The sequence below is a fragment of the Schistocerca serialis genome, chromosome 9, assembly GCF_023864345.2.
Source record: "Schistocerca serialis cubense isolate TAMUIC-IGC-003099 chromosome 9, iqSchSeri2.2, whole genome shotgun sequence".
NCBI classification, from domain to species: domain Eukaryota; kingdom Metazoa; phylum Arthropoda; class Insecta; order Orthoptera; family Acrididae; genus Schistocerca; species Schistocerca serialis.
The window spans coordinates 8850560-8877037 of record NC_064646.1 but is presented as its reverse complement, the minus strand read 5'-3'; the positions used below and the strand labels follow the sequence as shown (position 1 = coordinate 8877037).

The window sequence follows — 26478 nt, the reverse complement described above, 5'->3', positions numbered from 1 at the left end:
TTATTTGTTCATATATGTTTCACGATAAAGTTCCAAATATCATCAATAGATTTTCTTTTTGTCATTGAGCTTTATTCTAATGTGGAAGAGGTTCACTCTGTTTCACAATATAATGTCTTTGATTTGTTTCCACAAATTTTGTGGATATTCTTTAGAAGAAACAAAACTGAAAACTGCAGCTCTAGCCAAGCTACACTGAGCTTCATAGCTGTCATGAACTATATGATGCTGACAATTTTTTCCATTTACTGTTTTCAGAGCCACTAAAATTTTAAAAAGTTTCAAAAACAAGTAGCAGTTCGATTTAGTATTACATCAGATCAACCCTTCAAACAGTAAGTGATTGAAGAGTTTTTTTTTTTAGTATAAAATTAAATTAATATTGAACCATACAGTAAACTTGAACTGCTGAAGATAAGTTTTCATGGAAGTCTGTTATGACATACTACTTATACGATAAATAAAAATAAGGCTTATAAATGACAGCCAAGTGCATGAATCTACAGGGTGGTCCATTTGAGATGCCAGGAAGTATAACATCAATTTTCTACAATTTTCTATACTGTACATGAAAACAATGGGAGTTTACAATGAGTGATCACATTCTGGGAGGCAAGCCAACAGAACGTAGCTCACAAAACAAACACTGGATGTCAGAAACACATTATATAGAGGCAGCACAACTTGGCACGTTCAGTTTGTGTCAGCCGTAAAGTGAATGTGTGGAGCAAAGTGACTCGTGAGAATGTCTTTGGCACATTCTTTTTTGTAGAGGAGACTGCTCGTGCCATCAGTTGACTTAAAATGATTGTGTGGTATGAGTTCCCTCAATTATAGCAAGGAGGGATATGGACACTATTACCTTTCAACAGGATGGCACTCTTCCACACTGGGCTCTCATACTCCAATATTTGATGATCACTGGTGCAGTGATGTTGGACCTATCCCATGGCCTCCTAATAAACCCAAACTAACAGCTACAGAGTTTTAGTGTGGGGCCATATCAGTTCAACAGTGTAGGCACAAAGACTTCAGACAGTAACTCCAGACTCTCCTACACGTGTATGAACTGTTAATAAGCAATAAATTTGCATAGTTTCTTGTATACAGTGTTTCACTTTCCTGACATCTCAAACAAATCACCCCTGCATATATTTAATGTATTTACCTCAGCTCAAAATGAAAGATAAATATGAAGTTTTTTCAGAGAAGCTGTAGTGTGATGTGAGCATTGCATACAAAAGCTGTTTTCTGTCATGCCATTACATTAGTTATATTTACTAAGTGCCATACATTCTGTTAGTCTTTCAGATAGGATCTTAGGAAAATCACATCACAGCATTGATTTAGTAGTTTACATTTTACTAAACAACTATAATTTACTAGTTGATTGTAGTGACAATGTTGATAAAAACTCTTTCAAAGGTAGAGAATAATTTTGTTATTAGTGTCATGGCTAGACAAGATTGTTCGACTTCATACATCATTATGGAAACCTATAAATCAAGTTGCCCTTTAGTCCTTCACTACTCTGCACAACCACTCATCACTGTGACAGGACCTGAGTGAGACCACTGGCGTCGTAGTTGCATTACTCAGATGCAGATACTAATGACTCTGAAAACATAGCTTTATTGTTGATCAATGCATGGAACACTGAAATACCTAACAGAAAACAACACTTACACTAACTTTCAAGCACTAGCTCTTATTCTATCAACAATACACACATTCACACACATGGCCACACAGACTCCTAAATACACTGTCCTGTGGCCACAGACTCGAGAGTCAAGAGTTTTGCTATGGCCACATGATTCTGCATTTGGATGTCTGTGGTGTTGTGTGTGTGAATGTGTGATAGTGCTAGAAAAAGAGATAGTGTTTGAAAGCTAGTGTGAATGCTGTTTAAGGTTACGTATTTCTGTGTTCCAAGCATTGATCCATTATAAGTGAATGGTTACCAGTCCCCCATGGAATTTCCATTATTCTTAACTTTATTGTTACTGTATCAAGAAGACAGAGGTGAAATATGAATCTGTCAGTGTTTGGATTCAGATGAAAAGAAAGGAGGAAGCCTTAACATCAGCAAATAAAAGTTCTGCTTGCCTGTATCTATGCAAGAACAGTTCAGTTCACTTACACATTAATACAGTGTCTCTTTTTATGACATTTAACATATTCTTTCTGTTTGCAGTATCATTCATGCTTAGAATCTGCAGTAACCAACCATGTTACCTTCCGTCACTTACAGGCACTTCTGCTGCTGCTGCTGCTGCTGCTACTACTACAAAGCTCTGCAGGGCACTGACATGACCCACTGCTATTCAACTCGCCTGCACTGGGGCCAGGCAGTGTGGGTACAGCTGCCAGGTAGCAGCTCGATCAAACATCACAGTACAGCACCACATTATGATCTGCCCTCACTGCTGATGATCAGCACCACCATGGCTCACCAACAAACAGCATGATACCCTATAACCCCGGAGTGTAGAGCGCTCTCTCTCTCTCTCTCTCTCTCTCTCTCTCTCTCTCTCTCTCTCTCTCTGTCTGTCTGTCTGTCTCTGTGCTGTCAGGAACCAATTGTGAATTGCATTGTGTACACTGCTTTGACTGTACTCTGCAACTTGTGTAGAATCCCAGGTTCGTGTTCTCATTAAAATGGTTAGCACTTTGTGTGCATTCATAATTGAGTGTCAAGTTACTACACAATGGGAGACAATGGTGTTTGGATTCCATGCATGTTCCTTGCCTATCAGATGATGACAACCAGTGGGTTCTTGGAGGTGGTGCTTCAAAACTTACTTCAACAGCATCTGGAGAGCCAGCAGCACTTGGAACTGCAGCAGCAGAAACTCACGATCATGTACAACAGGGTGTTGATGGGCCAAACCATAACAGCTGCCAGCACAATCAGCTCCTTTCCCAGCCCATCACAAGTCTGAAGGGGACTAAGGCATATGAAAATCAGTCACAACAACACTTTGCCACAGCTGAGGCAATGGATGCCTGTACCATTGAGGCTCTTTCTGTGTCGTGGATGATACCCCACTTGTATCACTTGTCATGCAATTTGGCTCTGTTTCAAGAACCCACTTCCCTTTTGTCAAATTACTTGTGTCACTTTTTGTCACTGGCCTGCTCATTTTATTTCCTTGAGGGTGAAGTTCTATCAGTGTAGGAAGCAACCTCACCAGCAGTTGAGTTAAGGATCTCAGTTGGAAGTGTTGTTTTGTTACCAATGAGTCTTACAGTGATATTATGGTCAGTGAGGCTATTATTAGGTCAGCCCCCAACAAAGAGGTCTGCCAATGGGTGCCACAACATGAAGACCCCACTTTGGAAGAAGTCCTTTCTACTGCTCAGTCATTTGAAGTTTCTCATGTGGTTTGGGATCCTGGGTGGATATGGCTGCAGTAAACAGAGATGACAGCTGGCACTCGAGTTCTGGCATGTGCTCCGAGGCGGAAATTACGATGGTGCAGCATGCCTGTAAGCACAAACACGTCCATGGTGGTCTGCTTCCTGCACGCCCCTTCCTTCTTTCCCCACTTGTTTTGGGCAACAAGACCAGCCTGACTACCCCAATTGTTGGTCTTTCTGCCATAACTGTTAGAAGAAGGGACACACTGCAGCAGTGTGCAACATTATGTTCACTCACACTGCACCCTTCGGCCCCCAACCTGTGAACATTAGTGTTGATAGCCCTGTATCTGACACCCTTGCAGCACCATGCAATAAGCTGTTTACCAATATGCATATTAATGGGCAACCACTTCAGCTGCAAGTCAATGTGGCTCAAGTGCAATCAGGATAAATCACAATTCTTTCATGGAGCTTCAGGCTTTTCGGGGTAAAATTGCTTATTATCATAAATTCATCCCACAAATTGCTATCATGGTGTATCCTCTACATCAGTTACTGAAAAAGGGTGCGTCTTTTGTCTAGACAGCTGTGTGTCACCAGGCATTCATAACAAAGGACAGTCTTTTTTTTGTCCCTTAGCCTAGACATCTTTCCGTCAGGTAAACATTCCATCTTTGCTTCTGATGCACTCTAGTTCAGGCTTGGTGCTGTTCTGGCTCATCATAATTCAAACAGTTTGCAGGAGGTGATAGCATTCACCTCTAAGTTGGTACATGTGGTGCAGAAGAATTTTTTTGTTGCGAAATTTCACCTTGTCACAGACCACAAGCTGCGTATCTCTCTCTTTAGCCCTTCTGTGCACCTGCTGGACAAGATGGCCAACATGTTGGAGTTCAGTTCCACCTAATGGCTAAGCACTCCAATGCAGATGCCCTTTCATGTCTTCCATTAAGTCCTGACCCTGCTTTGATCAACAAGGAAGCTCAGCAGCCAGTGAATGGTTTCACTATTATGAGCTCACATATTGCTGATGCTGTCCATGCAGATCCTGTTCTATGCCAGATGTAGCAGCATAATTATTTATGCTGGGCCACAGATGGTCATTTCTGCATCCATTTTGTTGTGACATCCTTCACCTCTTAAATCATAGGCACAGAGGAGCATTGCAAATGAAGATGCTCACTCACTACCACATCTACTGGTTAGTTGCTGACCAACAAATTAAACACTTTATCACTGTGTGTCCCAAGTGTACGAGACACCAGGCCCTTTCACAGCAATGCTATTCACCAAAGCAGGCAGCCGCGCAGCCATGGGAACGCGTGGGGTTTTGCGAACCACTTCATGGACACATTTTGGCTGACTATCATTGGTGCATACTCCGATTTCCCATAAATTGTGAACTGCTTCTCGACAGTAGAGACTGCTGTTTGTGCCTTTACTTGAATCTTTCCCACTGAAGATATTTCCCACCCTATGGTGATGAGGGTGTGCAGCATGGGATTCATCCTGTTTCATCCGCAGACCAATAGGAAGATGGAATTTCTCATATAGACCTTTAAAATGCAGATGGAGAGCACACTGGTAGAAGAGGTGCTCATGCTTTTTCTTAGTCCTTTTTTTTTATAGGTCCACACCTAATGATGAGAAGAGTCTGGCGAAGTTGCTGCATGGTTGCAGCCACGCACGTTGCAGAACATCCTCCTGATCTCTCCTTGCCTGCCTCCTGTTCTGCCATCATCATGCTACATTCCCGGGTCCTCTGTCTGGGCTTGCACCCTCAGTCTTTGCAAGCATTGAATGCGAGTATCCATCAACAGGCAACAGCATCAGTATGTCTAAGCTACAGAGAGTGACAGACCAGTGGCCCACCTTCGGCAACCAGTTATGCCTTTTGGTGGGGGACCCACTCCTCCCACCTCCTCGTGCACCTCCTACACTGCTCTAGTTGTCAGATCCTGGTCTTCTATCCTCTCCTTCACCTCTTAAGGCACCTCCTTCCTCTCTGGTCCAGCTTCCTGTGCTGTGGGCTCCTTTGCCCTCAGCTTCCTCATTCTTTTTTTCTCAGCCAGCCCTCTGAAGGATCATCCAGGGCCATTGGCAGAATAGGTACTTCCATGGGGGCAGCCACCATGTGGAACATCATCAGAGCCACCCCAACACGTTCCTGCTCCCACCCCGCAGTGGCCAGGCACCTACATGACCTATGCTATAGCATCAGAGCCCCCAGTGTCCGTCACTGTGACACACAGCGGGGCAGAGTCATCAACATTGGGGCTAATTCCAGCCCAACTCTCCAGTTACCACCAACAGACAGCTTATGCCTGCACTCTTGGTGGACTCAGATGCCCAGGTCAGGGCATTGCCTTTGTACATAACTCATCACAGACACGGTGTGGGGGAGGGATGCTAGGTTCGCACTGACTCACTATTGCCCCTCCTAAGGGGAGAGGACTGTATTACCACTCATTATGTACTGGCACCACCATCACTGCTACCACATTCTGCGATACACCGACAAAGGTATTGCTGTTCAACTCACCCGCACCAGCACAAGGCAGTGCAGGGCTCGCCGCCAGGTGGTGTCTTGATGAAACATCAGAGAACAGCACTGCATTGGGCCTGCGGGCTCCACCGACTGTCAGTGCCACCCCATTCAATGATAAACAAACTAATGGCATATAACCCCAGACCACAGCGCTCTCTCTCTCATCAACTAATGGTTAATTGCATTATGTACACTGCCTTGACTTTACTCTTGAACCTTTGTGGAATCTCAGATTTGTGTTCTCACTAAAACGGTTAGTACTTTGTATGCTTTCTTACTTGTGTGTGGAGTTACTTACAGAATCAGTAACCATGATATCAGCAATCGTGGAGCATGGTAAAGACCGTCATCATTAAAAAATTATCTTTACCTGCATTTTATTAGCTTCAAAGTAAAGATAAGCATAGCAGCCATTTTTGAAGCTTAATTTTGTCATACTAAGCTGGTTTATACTGTTGCCATTTAGTATAAAACACCATTATACTGTAGGCACCAGAAAATGAAATGCTGTACTGTTCCTTCCATAGTATTTTTATAATTTTCATTTCCAAACTGCATCTGCTGCCTTAACTTCAGTGAAAAACAGATGAAACTGGCAATTTCTTAGAATTGATTCAAAATTTCATATTTGATGGCTCAAATAATTGTCTTTGTTCTTTCAGAAGCCAAAACAAATAATCCTTTGTAATTTGGGGATTTCCACAGTATCATTATGCTCTCAAATGTTATGCTGTTTGTCTGATAATAACTTTTTAGTGTTAAAATTTTTTTAGGTGACTTGTAATGCCTAAAAGGATACTCAGACCTGGAATTAAGCATCACCTGAGAAGTTTCTCTGCAAGTTTCTATTTCATTTAGGAAAATACTTATTCCTTTCTTGAATGTAAAAGGAACTCTGCCACTGCACTTTCATTGTTTGCCACCATGATTTATATCCAAATAATGAAGGGATTACTCGAAATGACTATTGTTGATGCTATGAGGTTGCAGACAATTTACTAGCAGTCTACTTATGCTAAATTCCCCCTCTTCCCGCATTAGTAACAAAATGCCTCTTTATGTATGATGCAATTTGTTAAGGATAGTTTACCTTCTACAGAACTGAGCAAATACATATATTCCATAAACCCAATATCCTATAATTAATCAGAAATCAATACATCCAAAGTGTCCTCTAGGCTTCAAGTATCTGCATTTGACTTTGGAATTTTAAGGATTGCCTCTATATTATGAAAGAATTTTACCATCTTAGGACATAAAAACAGTGGTCGTTCTCACGAATGAAGTATCATTTTATCCATCTAAATCAAGTGAAAAGTTGACGCAAAGCAAGGTCATTCAATGGTTAGAGAATTAGACTTGCATTTGAGAAGGGTGAGGCTCAAATATCAATTCAGCTATCTATGTTTTGGCTTTCTGTGGTTTCTTTTATCAATAAAGGCAAATGCCAAGATGGTTCTTTTCAAAAGTACATGACTGGCTTAATTCCTCACCCTTGTCTATGATGAGCTTATGCTCCATCTCTAATAATCATGTTGTCAGAAGGATGTTAAACCCTAATTTTCCTTCTTTCCTTTAAAAAATGTGACAGTATTTTTCTTCTGTAATAATAATACAACAAGTTGCTACTGTACAAATTCTTTCAACCCGATCCGTAACTGATGGGAAAAGAGTCTTTTTGCATTAACAAGTAACTCATTACAAATGAATTTTACTCATTTTGTGGTTCTCAAAGAATGGTTGAAATTTATATGGCAGGCTTGTACCACAGTTTCAGTTTCCTGCCAGGATACACAATTTTCTGCATATGCATAGGAACTACAACCATGTAAAAAATTGTAGATCGGAACAAACACATCTACTTATGTTCTCATTTTGAAGTCTACTTCACCTCATGAATGATGTAGTACTGGCAAAAATGCTAAACTTTACTTTTCTGGTTTAAATTTTATTGCTTCTGCGTTCTAATCTTTCTCTTGAACATTTAACTGCTAGGTGCATAGCAGGATTATTAAGTGCATGCTTTATGTTACAAGACAATATTAAACCTGGTACTGTCTGGATCCTAGGACAGGCATATGTGTCACTGCTGTGATAGTGTTGTGAAAGTGCTACATGAGCAGTCCTACACTAAACCATTTTCTCCATCAGGTGATACATCCAAAAAAGGTACTCGCTGTGACGTTAAAGCTAACTTTTCACACAATTGCATGTTTTTTCCAAGAGCCAGTTAATGATGTTTTTATTATGTCACAATAGTAGGGGATTTGCTAAGTCACTTACAATAATACATTTTCAGAGCTATAAGTCAGTTAATATTCTCTTAGCATTGCAACCACAGATCTCCCTTTAGCCTCTACAGAGAAAATATACTACAACAATCAAATTATGCTACATATTCATTCAAAAATAATAAATTACAAACATGCTTTTCAGAAGCAATGACAAGCAATAATTACTTCCCAAGCAATATTATGATCATTTCATTCATTTCTGAAGTAATTTAGAGGTACTTTTAATTGCATAAAAGAACTATTTAATTTTTATTTTTTATGTAATTAACTGAGCACTTGCCTTCAACAGATATTAGTTCCTGTTTGTCTTTTTACAGTTCAGTCTTAAAGCAAAGTAAGTACAAAAGTGATAAAGAAACTAAAAACAAAAGCAGCACCATACAGAGGAGAACACTGACTCATACATATGTCACAAGTTCCTTACCTTACATAGACTATGGAAAAATACTTTCAAGTTTCAATACATGAAAAATATTCAAGATATGTGGCACAAAAGTATTTAATAATATTAAAATATTTTTGAACAATTATTACATCCTTCACCATTGGTATGGGGCATATTTTGTGACTGCCAGACCACCACCAAAGAGCACATATCACTAGAAGCTATTCTCAACACTCACATCATTCCATTCATTCTTTTGTTTATGTACAATACCATCAGTGAATAATTTTCCATGAAATCACAGCAATGTATGCTGGCCATACTATTAAATAGTTTGGTGTACAAACTTTCTGATTTGTTCACTTAGTAGATTTGTAAAGTTTACATGATAAGCTGATACAGAAATTTTTACTGACGTGAATAAATAATAAATATAGTATAATTTAGCAGATATCAAAAGAGGATGGCCAAAGTGTAAATAAAACTGTGGACATTAGGTGGAATAAATCATAATGCTGTTTATATTCTTTAAGATAATTGAAAATCCTGAAGAGAGTATTAATAATGAAGACATGATGAAAGACATCCACTCACCATGTAAAGAATGAGACAAACACCAAATGAAATTCTGAATTGGCAATTATTGTAATTGCATTTTATTAATGTTGATGCAGTTGTTTGGCTTGGCTGAGTAATTACATCTATGCAGAGAGGGGGGGGGGGGGGGGGGATAGTAAACATCAGTGCAAGGTAAGCCCCTTGCAGATGCAGTGCATTCTGCTTGCACAGTGTGTCCAACATTGTAATTGAATACTTGGCATTCAGCAGCAAAATAATTCAATGGAACTACACACTACACCTACTATTCCATTAATAGTAACTCTTCCATAGATTTGGGTCTTAGTAACCTTAGTCCAAGACCTGAAACTTTGGAATAACAGTGTAGTTTTTGATTATTAGTGATTGGAACATAATTTAATAAGGGAGCAAAATTCTGATGAAAATGAAAAGCCAGTGAGGGGTCAGAAGAAGGGAAATGAAATAGGCGATGACCATAATGAATTATTGGATTAATGAGAAGATGCAGGAGAGTGGTGTGGGTAACAAGAACTGAGATGGTATTGACCATGATCTAATGTGTTAATTTTTATAATATGGCATATACTGTAGTATGGTTGTTGGTTCAGATTTTTTGAATGGAGAAATGTGGGTCACAATTTTCATGGTATTGCACATTACAATCAAATTTGTGGACAGGAATTAATGATAAATTTGAGAAAATTCATCGATGATTGCAAGGCAGCCTTCCTCTTTTTTTAGCATTATACTCGTACAAAGCTAAAATACAGTGTTGATTGACTTAACAGTAGAAATGTCTTATGTCAGGTTTATTTTCTAGATACTTATATTTATGCTTCCTGCAAAGCCCTACATACATCAATGAGGAGTAGTCAATAAAAACCTAATCTGTGATAACATTCAACAACTATTGTAAATATAAAAATCAATGTATTATGTTATCAGTCTCAAGGGACAGTAAGTATGTTCCTTCTTGCACTTTGGGTCAATCCATACCAAGTGGTCCAGCACTGGTTGCTTGACCATCTCAGAAAAATTTTATATTTGCTGGGTGAAATCCCCAATGTTTATTAGCCACAAAAATATGTTTTTTAAAAAATTTATTGTTTATTATTTTGAAATGGCATCCATATTTGTTCCCGGCTGCATGAGTTTTTTCGTATTTGCAAGCATCTACATTTTTTACAATTATTCAGTTTTAATATTTTTTCTGCTATTACGCTGTATAGTATAGTTACTTTTTATACAGTATCAATGGTGAGCAGCTTACACTTAAAAAAATACAGTATTTTAAAACATGGATTTTTTTTAATTTTTTTCTTTTTGTGGCTTGCAGTATCTTTGTTGGGAGACCAGATAAAAGCCTGAAAATTTCACAGTTAATAGACCTTTATGATATCAAACCTCAGTATAAATTTCAACTTTGAGATTCAATTGGACGTTATGGAAAAAAGATTACAAACACAAGTCAAAAATATGTTTTTTTAACATCTGCGCTATCTGGCAGACTAATCAAATAAAGTATACCAATTGCATAATGTAATACACCAAATAACACTAGCTAACGATTATTTGTTGAAACAATGCTGTGGTAATTGTTTCAGCAGGCTAACAATTGCATCTGAAAGCCTATACAACTCTGATTGTTGTCTTCCCCCTTACACCAACAATTGTCTACTCTCACTTATTTAGCTAAAAGTTCTTGAAGTGTGAAGTTGAAAAATGGTGTTTCAGTGTTCTGTTGGTGTTGTTATTAATGAAGCATGTCATAAAAGTGTGTATGGAGTGTATCCTAAAGACATTATTTTAATCAAAGATTACAGTGAAGAAGAAGTGTTACTTTACTTATGAGCCAGCCCAGAGGTCAAATAAACATGCAAGTACCATGAAATGAAATACTTAAAAAAATTTCATCACCTTTTTGGTCAGTCTTGCATGGACCCTTTTGTGAAACATACGAAACCTATAGCAAAAGGTCCGCGAGAAATAACATTTGATCATTATTCTAAAAATAAAAGCCCTTTTGCCCAACTCACACCAGGAAAATCATTGCGTCCAACATGTTATTCTAAGATATTTGTAATTCACACGAGAAACAATAGTGAAACCTCAAATACAGAATTTTATGACTTATCAGCAACCATTAAAATGTAGATACAGCTTGTGAAATCCTGGCTATATCGCCTGCTAGTAAAATTATAAAACTAAGTCAAGATAAAAGACCAAGTGCCTTGAATACAAAAATTGAGAAAGTGGCAGCTACAGTCAAAAAGAATTTGGAAGTTTCATTTCAAAATACAATTTGTACTAAAAGAGATGGAAGTTCTAGAACTTTACCATCCAAATATTATGATTTGATAGAAAAACTAAAAACTAAATGCAGTATTTCAAACAAAGAGGATAAAATTAAGATTATCAGTTTACTACCGAATTCTTGGAGTCATGCAAAAGTTGATGATGAATTTAATGTGTCAGAACATATTGTTAAGTTAACAAGGCAATTAGTACGAGAACAGGGAATTTTACCAGCATTACAAAAGAAAAGTGCATCTAATTTGGTAGAGGAAAACACAATCAATAAAGTTATTAAGTATTATGACGATGACAATAACAGCTGTTTGATGTCTGGCAAAGACTGTGTTTCTGTGAAAGAAAATGGTTCTAAGATTTAAAGACAAAAAAGGTTAGCATTGTGTAATTTAAATGAACTATTCACTGAATTTAAAAAAGAAAATCCTGATATTAAAATTGGAAGATCAAAGTTTTGCAAGCCGAGATCAAGATGGTGTATTGTTGCAGGGGCATCTCGCACCCATAATGTTTGGGTTTGTTTGTATCATCAGAATTTAAAGTGGATGATAGATAGGCCCAATGGGACTATAAAGACCGTTTGGACGTTATGGCATGCAATATTGACAGTTACATTGTATGATCAAGGGAAAATGTGAAGATTGTCCAGGCAAACAAGCCTTACTTGACATGTCTGAAGAATCTAAGGAAGACAATTTGATGCCTAACCATATAAAATACAAACAATGGGTAACACAAGACAGAACTGAAATGATGACAGTCATAAAATCACGAGAAGAGTGTTTTGAAGTGTTTGTGGCTAACCTTGAAAATCTGAAAATGCATCATTTTATTGCAAAAGCACAAAGTAAATTTTTGAAAGACAAAGAGCAAACCTTGGCAGCTCATGAATGATTAGTTCTTGCTGACTTTTTGGAAAATTATTCCTTTGTTGTTAAAGATGAAGTACAAGGGCATGACTGGGTAAACAAACAGGCCACAGTTCATCCATTTGTATTCTATTATAAAGATGAAGATAAACTAATGAGCAACAGCTTTTGTGTCGAAAGTGACTACCTTGAACACAACACTACAGAAGTGCACATTTTTCAACTAAAATTTAAAAAACTACATTAAACAGCACTACCCTTCCATAAAAAACTGATTTACTTTTCAGATGGGGCCGCAAGTCAATATAAAAATAAACAAAAAATTATTAACATCTCCTTTCATAAAGAAGGTTTTGAGTTTGATGTAGACTGGCACTTTTTCACTTCATGCCATGGGAAGAATGCTTGTGATGGTGTCAGGGGTACAACAAAGTGAGCTGTCACAAAAGCAAGTCTGCAGTGGACTGATGACAATCATATCATAACACCTCAAGAAATGTTTGAATTCTGTAAAAAAACATATCAAAGGAATTACCTATGTTGTTGTACATCATGAGGATACACAATAAGTCTATGACGATGTCTTGAAGGAAAGGTACAACACTTTTCAGAAGATTAACAGCACTCGATCTTTTCATTGTTTTGTACCCCATTCACACAACTTACTGAAGTGTAAGATCACATAAACTTCACCTGATAGTAAACTTCATCAGTGAGGAAACTTGTACAACTGATTGCTTTATATTTTTTGGCAACTTATTATAGAATTGTCTCCCAGTTACATATGGACTGTGGTCGGTAGCTTTCTTGTTAGTCTGTATCCTATGATAGTCACTTTTGGCTCGAGTATTGTAATTATGGGTGTCACTGTTCTTTACACTATTTTCCTTGTTCTCTTTTACAAACATTAAGGTCTTAAATACTTCCTGGCAGATTAAAACTGTGTGCTTCTGTAAAGTTTGGAAGGTAGGAGACGAGATACTGGCAGAAGTAAAGCTGTGAGTACCGGGCGTGAGTCGTGCTTCGGTAGCTCAGATGGTAGAGCACTTGCCCGCGAAAGACAAAGGTCCCGAGTTCAAGTCTCGATCAGGCACACAGTTTTAATCTGCCAAGAAGTTTCATATCAGCGCACACTCCGCTGCAGAGTGAAAATCTCATTCTGGAAAGTCCCTATAAGACTGGCCTTTACTTACATTAGCAATTATCCTAACTGCTCTCTTTTGAAGCCTGAAAATGCGATCCATATAGACAGTGGGTGCCCCACCCCAGACTTCAATCCCATATTGCAGATGTGAGTGTATTAACCCATAATATACTTGTTTAAGGACAAGGGGAGCTATTATATTTGCAAGACATTTTAATAAGTAAATATTACTAGAAACCTTTTTACAGGTGGAGCCGATATGCTCTTTCCAAGTGAGATGTTCATCAATCAATATGCCTAAAAACTTATGTTTGGCAGATGTTTCAACTGTAGAATGTGATTGAATATGAGTACTATTAAAACGTAGCAAGAACTTTATTACTACAGTCTTGTCCTTATTCAGTGTAAGCTTATTCACTGTTAGATATTCTGTGATCATTTCAAAGTTCTCTTTGTTGCTTTGGAATGCTGCCCACTCTGTACAGCCCCAGCTAATAAAACATGTATCATCAGCATAGTTTACTAGTTTGGAGTTTTGTGACTGTGTTATATCAATAATATATACTATAAACAAGAATGGTCTAAGTATACTTCCTTGGGGAACTCCACAATTGAGAGTTCTGTAGGCTGACTTTATTGTTTGGATCTTACTTTCATTCTTATAATTTAGTTTTGTGCACAGTCTTCTATCACAGAGATAAGAACTTAGTAATTTTAGAGCTGCTACTCTTATCCCGTAATTTTCTAACTTGGATAACAGTACTGCATGATTCACAGAATCGAATGCTTTGGAGAGATCTAGGAAAGTCACTATAACTTTGTTTCCTTCATCCAGCCTGTTCAGTAGTTCACAGAAAAAAGTTGCTAATGCTGTTACTGTAGATCATCCTTTTTGAAACCCATGATGTGTTTTGTTTAATAGTTTGTATTTACAGAAGAAGGATTCCATTTGATCTAGAATTATTCTTTCAAGCAGCTTGGCAAGTGTTGAAGTCCCCTGGACAATTGAACTGTAAATTAGATGTGTTATTGGTTTTATTAACTCATTTTTGCATTCTTTAAGTAATGTGGACGATATGTCATCCCAGCCACTAGATGATTTTACTTTGAGTTTTGAGATTATATTCATGATCTCAAACTCTGTAACACTCCTTAGGAAAAATGAATTACCCATTTTAACTGTGTTTATTTTCAGGGCTGATTCATCTTTTTCTTCACTGCATGCCTTACTAAAATGTTTAATGAAGGCCTCACATACAGACTTTGGTTCATTCAACAGTATTCCATTTTCTTCTAATGCAATGTTGCTGCAGCCTGGTTTTTCTCTATGTTCACATTATTTGTTTACATTATGCCAGGCTGTTTTGCTAATGTTACTTGTTTTTCTTATCTGTTCAATATAATGAAGTGCTTTTAGTATCTTCAGGGATTCCCCGTACGTCTTTCTGGTGCTTTTGTACTTTGTTAGAAGTACTGCAATTTTGTTTCTCGGAACAGCACATAAAGGTCCTTCATATTTTCCTTTAGTTTATGTATTTCTGGCGGAATTTTAAGTTTCTTTGTGGGATCTGATTTCTTTAGTTCTTTTTTTACTATTGGACATGCCTGATGAAAGCTATGGTTAAATATTTCATAGAAAAGGTCACACTTTTCATTAATACCTTGTGATCTATATACCTTATCCCACTCTCTCTCAGCAAGCTCCTTCCTAAGTTAGTTACAATAAATCTTCCTTTTATAAGTGTGTAGGACACTATGCTGAACTATTTCATGGTCTGTATTAATTTCTATGGATACAGATGTATGGTCTGAGAGATATGTTTCAACAGCTCTTACCACTATATGTTTCCTATCTAGATTCAAAAGAACATGATCAATACAAGATTGTGACTTAGGTGTTATTCTGGTTGGTTCATCATTTATTTTGTTATAGTTATAGCAATGCAATAAGTCAGAATATCTATGATAATTTACACTACAAGTATAGTTTAAAGAGTCTATGTTTACATCTCCTGTTATTATTACCTGTTTTTTGTTTGTTGATAGTTTATTCAGAAGTTGTTCAAGCTGGCAAAAGAACTCTTCTACATCACTATTTGGTGATCTATACAGGCCTACAATTATTAGGCTGTTTTTGCCTACCTTCATTTTTACAGCTGCTACTTCAAAGGCCAGCTCCATTGTAAGATTGTCAACCCATTCAAATTTTTTCACAATGTATGTAATTTCTAACAAAAATGCCAACACCCCCACCCTTGTGTATCTTTCTGTAGTATGCACTCACAATTTTGTAATTGTTTAACTTAAAACTACGAGCCTCTTCAGACTTGCATCCAAGTTCATTCACAATATATATGTGTAGTTTACATTCTCCTAGAATTTCGTCAATTTGCTCTATTTTGTTAGTAATGTACTGAACATTCTGAAACATTACTTATAACTTTGAACTATTAAAAATACATTAAAGAATACATTCAGCTAAGTAATAATGATGTTAATTTGTAGCCCAGACTGTGTTGAACTAAATGCATTTTATCTGAAAGACTTACGACAATCCACTACTATTGTAAAAAATGTAGATGCTTGCAAATACGAAAAAACGCATGTGGCCTGGAACAAATATGGCTGCCATTTCAAAATAATAAACAATAAATTTAAAAAAAATATTTTTGTGGCTACTAAACATTGTGGAATTCACTCAGCAAATATAAATTTTTTTTCTGACTGGTCAAGCAACCAATTATTTTTGTCTTGGACCACTTGGTATGGACTGATCCCTTTGTCACGTTTCATTGTTTGCTTGAACATGAGAATTTTACTATTTTTGCATTTCTTGTGTAGTCAAATGGATAGTATAAATTTTGCTGAGTCCCATTTTCTAGTATCAAAGGTACATTTCGACAAAGTGATTTTTCGTGTAAGATTACTTCATTGTTAGTTGGCTATAGGGTAATTGGACAATTATGCAATTGCAGAAAATGGTGTTTGTGTAGGTGTATCATGTACTTCCACAGAATTCTTTTGCCACTGAATGCCAAGAATTCTGCTATGTGTACAAATATATCGATTCTCATCAATGAATTTGATCTGTATTCTCGAACCCCCCCCCCCCTACCCCCCCTCCTCCTCCTCCCACCTCAATTCACCACCAACAAACACTACTGGCTCTTTATTTTACAACTGGGAACTTCCACTTCACCACCAACAAACACAACTGGCTCTTTATTTTACAACTGGGAACTTCCACTTCACAAAATTTTGTAATTCCACAACCTCCTTATCGCAATGTTCATTACAATCAGCCCACCAAATCCTCTGCTTCTTAACCAGTCTTCTAACTTGTTTTTGATCTTTGTCTTCATTTCATGTCTTATCTTATTCACGAACAACTCCCATACTTCTGCTATAGTGTTCCCACATCAATCCCTAACATTTATTCCTAACGCATTCCCTTCCATGTCACCCACTTTGTTTAGTTCATACTCCTTTACTAATCTCATTATTTTATCCCCCACCCCTTTTTTGTCCTCTCTGATCTCACTATTCTACCTTGGGCCTCTAACCCATTCGGGACATTCTAGCATTCTTTTGCTCTATTTTTTAAGCAGTTCAAATTGCTCCGAATATGCCAAAGTTGTCCCTATTTTTGTATTAATATCCACCTCCTGTATTACCCTTCATTCCCCTAGCTGCTTGTCTCTTCCTCTGTCTCACACCTTACAGGAACCACAGTACAAATAGTTTAGCTACAGCATTTTGCCTGTGTGTGTGTGTGTGTGTGTGTGTGTGTGTGTGTGTGTGTGTGTGTGTGTATCCTCCCTCACACCTTTTTTTATAGTTTTGCTATATTGCTGTATGCCTAAAAACTTATCTACTTTCACAACAATAGCTGGTAATAAATATTTTGATGAGCACATATTTTATTGTGTCTGTAAATGAACAATATCTGTCTGCCCCTTATTACTTCACCAGACCTTTTAACGACACAAGTATCCTTTGCACAGGGGACATTTTTAATAGAAAATGCTCCAATGTTTTCATTTTTATTTGAACTAAACTATATGAGTGTCAATGGTTACAGGAAATTAACTGTAGAAAAACCACTAGGGAAGTTATTTAACTCTGTTTCATTTCCAAAAGAAAAGGTAAAACATACCTTTTATCATTAAAGAAATTGCTGCCACTAAGATTTATGGTTAAGCAAATTCACTATAAGTCTTTAAGCTAACTAGTGAATTTTCTAGTCTTGTTGCTCTGGCTGAAGCTGTACAATATGCTCCATATAATGGACAAATATGTGTATTTACACCCCACCCATCTCACATGCCCAATTATCATTACATATTAACTCATGGTGAGTTCTCACTGAATTACTGATCATTGGATTATTGCACAAATTAAGTAAATAGTGTACTGAATATGGAATCTGCAACAATGGAACAACAACAATATGGAAATGACAGATTGCTACTTACCACATAAAGGAGGTGTTGAGGCACTACGAAAAATACCATAAATATTTAAGCTTGCAGACAACATCCTTCCTCAGAAACAGAATCATCACATATTCAGAAGTAGAATTATCACATATTCATACAACAACTCACACATATATGGCTATTGTCTTCTGCATGCCAAGACCCAACTGGCAAGACTTACAACCTGAAGGCAGTAACCTTATGTATATGAGTTGTTGTTGTTGTTGAGATATGTGCAAGAGTTCTACTTCTTGTCTGAAAGCTTAAATATTTTGAGAAAATGTGAATGCTGCTTTTGAAGAAAGATTATTATTCACCTTCACGACAGGTTGTTAAGTGGTCATATATCTGCACAGAAGGCGTACTTTATTTTATTTTATTATTTCTTTCTTTTAATTTACTGCATACACAACTATTCACTGTCATCAAGAAAATGCACTTCAGAGGAAGATGATGCAATAAGATGCAACAGGAAAGAAAATCTCTGATAGTAAGTTAGATGTCAGAAGACATAATTAGTAATCTTGTGCTTTTAAAAAAGTGATGGTATTAAAAGGTATTTTATAAAACTGGGGAGCAGGGGAAAAGAGCACAACAGTTTAGAGACAGAATTAACAAAATCAATAATAACAATTATATGTGTGAACTAATAAAACAGAGGAAGACAACAGAATCCTTGCTTGACCTAACCAAATAATAAACAGCGATGCCTCATCACAGAAGTGGAAACTAAGTCTGTGAACTCCGAAGAAGACCGAACTAGGAGCAACTGCATGATGAATAAACATGAATGCATCATTAATAATAAATAAATAAAAACTAGTATTCCGAAAGCTATAACTACAAATTTTTCAGCATCATTATTCTGTTTTTAGGTTATAATGCACAAATTCCTATATCTCATGAATTTTCCTATCCAATAATACATAGGGACAGGAAAACCATTTTTTGTTATGTGGCCGATTCTGGTGTTATTTTTTACCACTTTCATGGTGCAGTCCTACTTTCTGCCAATTTTTTGATTACTTTGTGCCAGTTCTGGTATTAGTTTCTCGTGTTTTATTTTTGAAGTACTGTGTGTTCCTTGTTTTTGACTTTTTCATTATTTTTCAGTTTTATGTTGGAAATAAATATATAGTCATTAATTGCATTATATTTATTGATACCACATTACATTATCAAACAAAAGAACTCATTTAAGTTAGATTCGTTAAATCTAATCAGTTAAAGGAAACAATAGCTTTGCAACCACATACTGTTGAAAGGTTTTCAAAAGAAGCCCTCATATTACTTCAAAGTTCTTTTCTGGCACATTATGCTATTAATCAATCGATACTTCACTACAGTGTGAAAACAGCTGATTGGAGTCGTAAATTTGAACAAGGAAGACAACTGCCTTCAGCATAACACCAGGCATATGACAATTTCCACATATCCTGTCAACATAAGATGTTGCTTTTCCTCTAAATTATGAAGGGATTCATATCCTTTTGGAATATCTTACACTGCTGAGGTTTGCCATTCTAGGTAGACAAAAAGGATTCTTTGCCATATCAGCATTAAGAGAGTTCAACAATACTTATGGCTGGAACATTAAACTAGAGAGCTGTGAACACAGATTGCCTGTATCTGTGACCATAGGAGTTGATAGCTTAGTTTGAAAGTGCAACCTAGTGAGGTTCAGTGTATGTTCACCACTGACTGAAATATTTGTCACTTCATATTTTTTAAAAGATTTCTGGTTTATCACAAAGAAATTCATTTTCCCTCAATATTGGAGCAATCTTCACCTCTAATTTGGAATACAGGTAACGTTTGTAGCTGACCTTGTCAGATTTTCCAACATTTTTGAACAACAAATCACACCAAAATGATACAGTTTCAGAAGATCAACACAGTGGATCAATGAAACCGCATAGTTTTGTAGTATGCCAGGATAAATACAAAAGGCACCAATTTTATCTTCACAAACACATAAATCAACATGGTACCTGCCTGATTTGCTTCTATCAGCCTATCAGAACAGAGGGCATATGACATGCAAATGAGTTTCTGTCAATAGCACTGAAAAAGTTTATTTCAACATTTATTTGGTATTATTTTTACTATTTTGCAAATAATGTCTATTGTACCAGTGTGATCTGTGCAAGTACCTTTGGGCATAGGTTAGGCTGAATGGTGATCAGTCATCATATTGATTTACTTGTTGGCGCAACTAAAATACCATACTTGATATTTTTCATATTTATTCTTTCATTCTACAAAAATCTGTATTGTAATTGATGCACCATATTAAAGATATCTCAAAACCACAACATTTAGTAGTACTATAAGTCATGCTAAAATGTTGGGAAATGTCATGTCAGAGACTAAAACTGTTACTATAGTGGAGCTCGTTGGAAGTAGTGTATTTTTAAAACAGTGGTTCCCATATTTATCAAGGAATGTAAGATCTGAAGATGATTTCTTAGAGGATCGAAACTGGTCATCTCAAAATAAACAACTTGAACGTGATCATGACTCTATATATTGAAATAACTTATAATATTAACAGATCACTGGTTTTCCTGGAAAAGTGTTCCAAAATTTTTTTAGATATTCTTCTAATTGACCTCTGTGCAAGATATAAAATGACAAGCGGTAAATATTATGCAAGTCTTTGAGACAAAACACATGCGAGAAGAGGCTTAGATTGCAATAGAAAAAAAAAAGTCTGTGTCCTGATTACAATGCACGTGCCCACAAAATGGCAATGGCAAAGCTAAGGTATTGGAATTATTGGGATATCCACTCTGTGTACCAGATTTGGCTACCTAAGGTAGATGAAGGAAACAGAATAGACTGTCCGTACAAAATCATGCACAAACAGTTTTAGTTTTTACATCATGACAATATACTACTGTCATCGTAAATAAGTTTCTGGAGAAAAATAATTCTGTTCTTCTTGTATTACCTGAGTTAGATGAATATATGTAGGATTCTTCCATCAATTAACACACACACACACACACACACACACACACACACACACACACACACACAGAGAGAGAGAGAGAGAGATAGAGAGAGAGATAGAGAGAGACAGAGAGGGGGAGGGGGGGCAGGGGGGGGGGGGGGGGCTCTAATAAGATGATCTTCCACAATCACACAAAACATGGAATGGCGGAGTTCTGGCACGCCTGAAATATGCAATTCACAGTCTCATTTCTTTACAGGGGAGTTCTGATTTGTGGAACTGATGCACAGATATATTAAATCATATAAAAGTTCTCCTTCAACAGTATTCTAAATATAGCTATAATTTAAAATAGTATTTAAAAGTACATAAGTTATAACTCTTAAATGCCAAACCCTTAACAGATGGAAATATAATGCCCCTAAGTAAAGCTGACTTTATAAGACACTACCAACAGCAAAATTTAAAGACAAACAGATCCATGCATATAAGATGCATGCATACACACTATCATGCAGGCTACTATTAATAAAGAACTTTCACATTTACCGTTCTTTAAAGATTTGATTACTTGGCCCGACTCTCATGCCCTACACAAAGGCACAATACAAACTGATTTACTGTTGCAGAAAAATAACAACACTTACAACTAACAAGTCATTTGAAAATATTGAAGCAAACAGACATATCAACCACATTAGCAAAACATGAAAAAGTAAAAACATTAGTTTCAATACTGCAGCCATCACTGATTACTGGAAAGGAAAATACAGGCCATAATGATCTATTATGGGATCATTAAATCAGTAAGTAATTCATAATTTTGAGGTACATACTTCTATTAGATCGTGTCAACACTGCAAGACTTTCAATTGGAACAAAACACTTCCAGCATTTGAAACTGTATACCTTTAAATTTACTTGAGGAAAAAATTTCTGTAGGGGGTATGGCTCCTACTGAGTGTGCGCATTTCTTCTAAATTTTATTTTCAGTGCCACATGAGTAACTTACAAAAACTCGATACAGAGGAATACTGATTTTAAATAAGTATTAAAACGTGATTGAAAGTAAAATTGAGGAGGAGACTTCCTTAAAGAGTAAGTTGTCTGTAACAATTTATTAAAAAAATAACTTCTATGGATATGGTGTACTGCTACTTTGATTTATAGTAAATACCAGAACAACAAATCATTCAAAAAACAAAACTGAAATGCTACTAACTTTTCCCATTTTTTTTTATTGAAACCAAATACAAATATACAATTTACAAGTCTGGATCAGAACAAAGCATTTGCATTCCATCATTTTTGTTTCACATTAGAAACTAAGTAACCTTGATCAACATTGTACTGCCATCAAGAACAACAAAAAGTGACTGAAACCCCACTGTGTGTCTCATGTAACTGATCATTCGTGCTTTTCATCTATCTACAGGAAATGAAAGAAAGTTTATTCATGCAAATATCACTCTCTTCTTTAGAAAATATCCCTGGGTTGATAGCAATACATTGATTCTAGCTAGTTTGAAACAGACCACAATTACAACAAATTAATAGAGAGAACAATATATATGCTAACTGTAAAAACTTTATAGAAGTTTGACCCTTAACTTCATGAATTTTTATGACTGGAAATAATAGTGCAAAACATCACAATGACAGGGAAGCAACTCCGATCTTATGAATATCACTATTAATGGCAGTGGCTTTCAGTATCCAGTTCAATGGCAATCTCTTAAAAGTTAACAAGTCAAAAATATCAAAGCACATTATCTCCAATTTATTTACTGAAAGCCACAGCATTTTTATGATTCAGTATCTTGAAATTATCTTAAGTTATTAGAAATCAAATAGAGGGTAGGAAATGCTACCTACAATTTGTACAGCAACCGCAACAGACAAATAGGACTTGAAGTATGTGAGAGGGATGCAGAATTGAAAAAGGAGTGAGACAGTGTCAATCTCTCCCCTATGCTATTTAGTCTGTACACTCAGCAGGCAGTAATGGCAGAGCCAAGAAGAAATTCTGAAAGGGGTTCAGGGAGAAAAATAAAAACTTTGAGGAATGCTGATGGCAAAGACCTTGGAAGATATGTTGAACAGAATTGATAGTTTCTTGAAAAGAGGTTATAAGATGAATATTAACATAATTAGAAAACAACGGTAATGTAGTGCAAGAAAATTAAATTTGGCGATGTGAAAGGAATTAGATTAGGAAATGAGGCATTTGAAGTAGTAGATGAGTTTTGCTATTTGGGCAGAAAATTAACCGTTATTGGCAGAAGGAAAGGAATATAAAATGTAGTCAGGTAGTAGCAAGAACACTTTTATAATGGCATTTTTAAATGTACAATATAAATTTAAGTGTCAGGGAGTCTCTTCTGAAGGTATGTGACTGGAGTGTCAATAAGTAGTTATGGCAAGAGGAGAATAGGAGTTTCTGAAAGGTGGGGTTACTAGAATTCAGAAGATCAGATGGGTAGTGGCTGTGGACGAGGTGAAGCTTTTTGCAGATCTTCTGCAACCCTTCACGTTTGACATCTTCCTCAATGGTGATCCCATTTTTCAGTAGGATAACTTTCCACATCACAATGCCACAAACAAGCGACCATGATTTGAGAAGCATGGTAGTGACCTCACACTGATGTCTCAGCCACAAATTTGTCTGATTGGAACCCAATGGATTACATGAGGGACACTGTTGCTTACCAGCTCCACACCCACAAATCACAACAGGACTGTAATTTACAGGAAACACATGACCAGTGCATAAATATCTCATGCCACACACAACCAGAAACCTACCAAGGATTGGCTGAATCCATACCACAAAGAATTTGTACTTTATTGCATTCCAAAGGTGGTCATAATGTTTTGCTTTTTCAGTCTATTTCACAACAATAACATAGATTAACTAAGTCATTTGTAATCACAGATGAATATGTAATATCAGGAATCATTTATGGCTTCAGAAACTAGAAGTTCTACTGCATAACTGGTGCTCAGCTGTAATCAAAAAGGTAAATTCCACGCAGTTTCGAAAAGAGAAACTGAGAAGCTGCTCCTGTAATATGAAAATAGATATGGCATATTGCACATCGTGCAAACAGGAAGACTGCAGAAGATTTTTGTGGCAGAGATGGCATTGTATGTTGTCTGTATTACGTTGCCTTGTAGCCATTTTGCTTTAGCTTCCACGGAGTTCAAGTGTACCCTTATTTATATCTGTACAGGCAACCTCAGAATGAATTATTTTGTATTAGATTAAATTGCAGGCATGTACTTACAAACCAGTGTGCTGCAAGACAGATTAAAAAGAAAAGGAAGATGGGGTTAAGTTAAATATTCTGTTGACATCAAGCTATGACAGACAGCACAAGTTACATATCCAGTCATATTGGTGAGTGAAATTTGTTTCCTTGCACGTCTGTCCAAAAACATTTTACTTTTTTCAGGTGTTCACACAGTGTAATGTGATAAGTTTCAAACATGGCATGGAGCAAGTTTATGGGTTTCATCAGATTGCACAAATTGTTTCATTAGACAGGGAGGTATATAACTTTACTGACAAACAGCAATCTCTCTCACAGGAGTATAAATGCCAGAAATCAGCATTTTTTTTTATGTGAAGTTTCATGTAGCATATGTTGCTCTGAACATGAGATACGTTACCACTACGCCTCAACACAGTACACAATAATGGTTACTGTAATCAGAAAACACTGTGATGGACAAGTGGGAAAATTAAGTATCACAGTTACAATATTTTAGTTTCTACTAATGTAAGTCATATTCTGAATGTCGTGATAATCTTAAGAGTGCCTTTCCAGTTGGTATCTGCTGGCTGTTCATGGTACAAGGAAAGCTGGCTGATGGTTGACTGTGCAGACAGTGCACTAAAGTAGGAAAAGTGTTCAATGTTCAATGTGAGCTGTGTGGTGATGGGTGCAAATGAATAACACGTATTACACTGCCAAAAACTTGTCACCTACCTGTAAACTAAGTGCTACATTGTACTAGTGAGACATGCTGTAAAAGTGGATGTGAGACAAAAAGCCCAGATTGGAAAGGATGGGAGAAGGGGCTGGTCATGGTTTTGCTGAATGAAACACCCTACTATTAATTGAAAGTCATCTAGAAAATCAGTGGCAAGTCTAAATCAGAATGGGCAGACCTAGGGATACCACATACAGTTCTCTATAAGAATAAAAACTTATCTTTCCCAGTGGAAACATGATTTTTCACATCTTTTATCTCAGTTTATTTTGAGATATTCAACTCGAAGAATCATATATTACTTACAATGATTAAAAAAATTTCAACAGTTCCAATAAGTTTACTGTCTAGTATTAATCAAGCTGTATCTTCAGTACTTTATCGTAATGATTTACAGCACTTTGCCATCATAATGATTTACATGAAAATACCTGCAAATGGAACTCTCAATATCCAACTTGAATGTGTAAACAAGAGGCACTCTTGTACAACAAAATTTTGTTGGATAAGACAATAGCTGACTATTACTTCATCTCCATTTCTTCTGGCTCAGTATTCCATAATTATTAATTAACACTGTGTTTGGTGGTTGGTGGTTGTTGGGATGTTTAAGGGGGACTAAACAGCGAAGGTCATCAGTCCCCCATTCCAAAATCAAGCGAGCCGAAAATCTACAGAGCAGATAAAAACCAAAGGGGGAGGAGACGTCCCCCCAGGCGCTAAAAGAACACAAATGCAGCAACAAACACTACAGACAAGAACAGGACAGAGGAACACCAGACAGAAAGAAACAGAAGAAAGGAGGATGGCCGGAGACTGGTTGACTGACCATGAGAAAAAAAAAGGGAAAGAGTCAACCATCTGACGGCACACCAGAACAGCAACAGACACAAGGACAAAAGACACAGAAAGGGAAAGGCGCAGGACCTCCCTAAATCGAACCATAAAAACGACTACGACGGATAAAATGTAAAACATTGTCAGCCATGGAGGCATCGTCGGATAAAACCAAAGCCAAAGTGCCCGGGAGATTAAAAGATTGCCGGAGTGTGCGCAGTCGAGGACACTCCAGCAAAATGTGGCCGACCGTCAGCCGGGACCCACACTGACACAAGGGGGGATCCTCCTGACGCAACAGATGGCCGTGCGTCAGGTATGTATGGCCGATGCGCAGCCGACACAGGACTACCGAGTCCCTGCGAGAAGCCCGCAGGGAGGAACGCCACACATCGGTCGTCCCCTTGACAGCCCGCAGTTTATTCGGGGCTGTCATGCCACGCCACTCAGCAGCCCACATCCCAATCAGCTTACGGCGCAACACCATCTGCTGGTCGCGAGCCGTAAGGCCGACCTCCAAAGCCGGGGCGTCGATCGCCCCTTTGGCCAGCCTGTCTACACGTTCGTTCCCTGGGATGCCAACATGACCGGGCGTCCAAACCAAGACCACCGAACGACCAGAACGGGCAATGGCGGAAACAGACTCCTGAATGGAGGACACCAGAGGAGAGGAGGGATAGCAGCGGTCGATGGCCTGAAGGCTAACACTGTGTTTG

General features: G+C 37.3%; 1 protein-coding gene across 1 annotated transcript in view; it reads right to left on the bottom strand.

The window, feature by feature from the left end:
• Nucleotides 1-26478, bottom strand: part of LOC126418731 (fasciclin-3-like) — a 149908-nt gene that overhangs the window by 86019 nt on the left and 37411 nt on the right. The window lies entirely within an intron of this gene.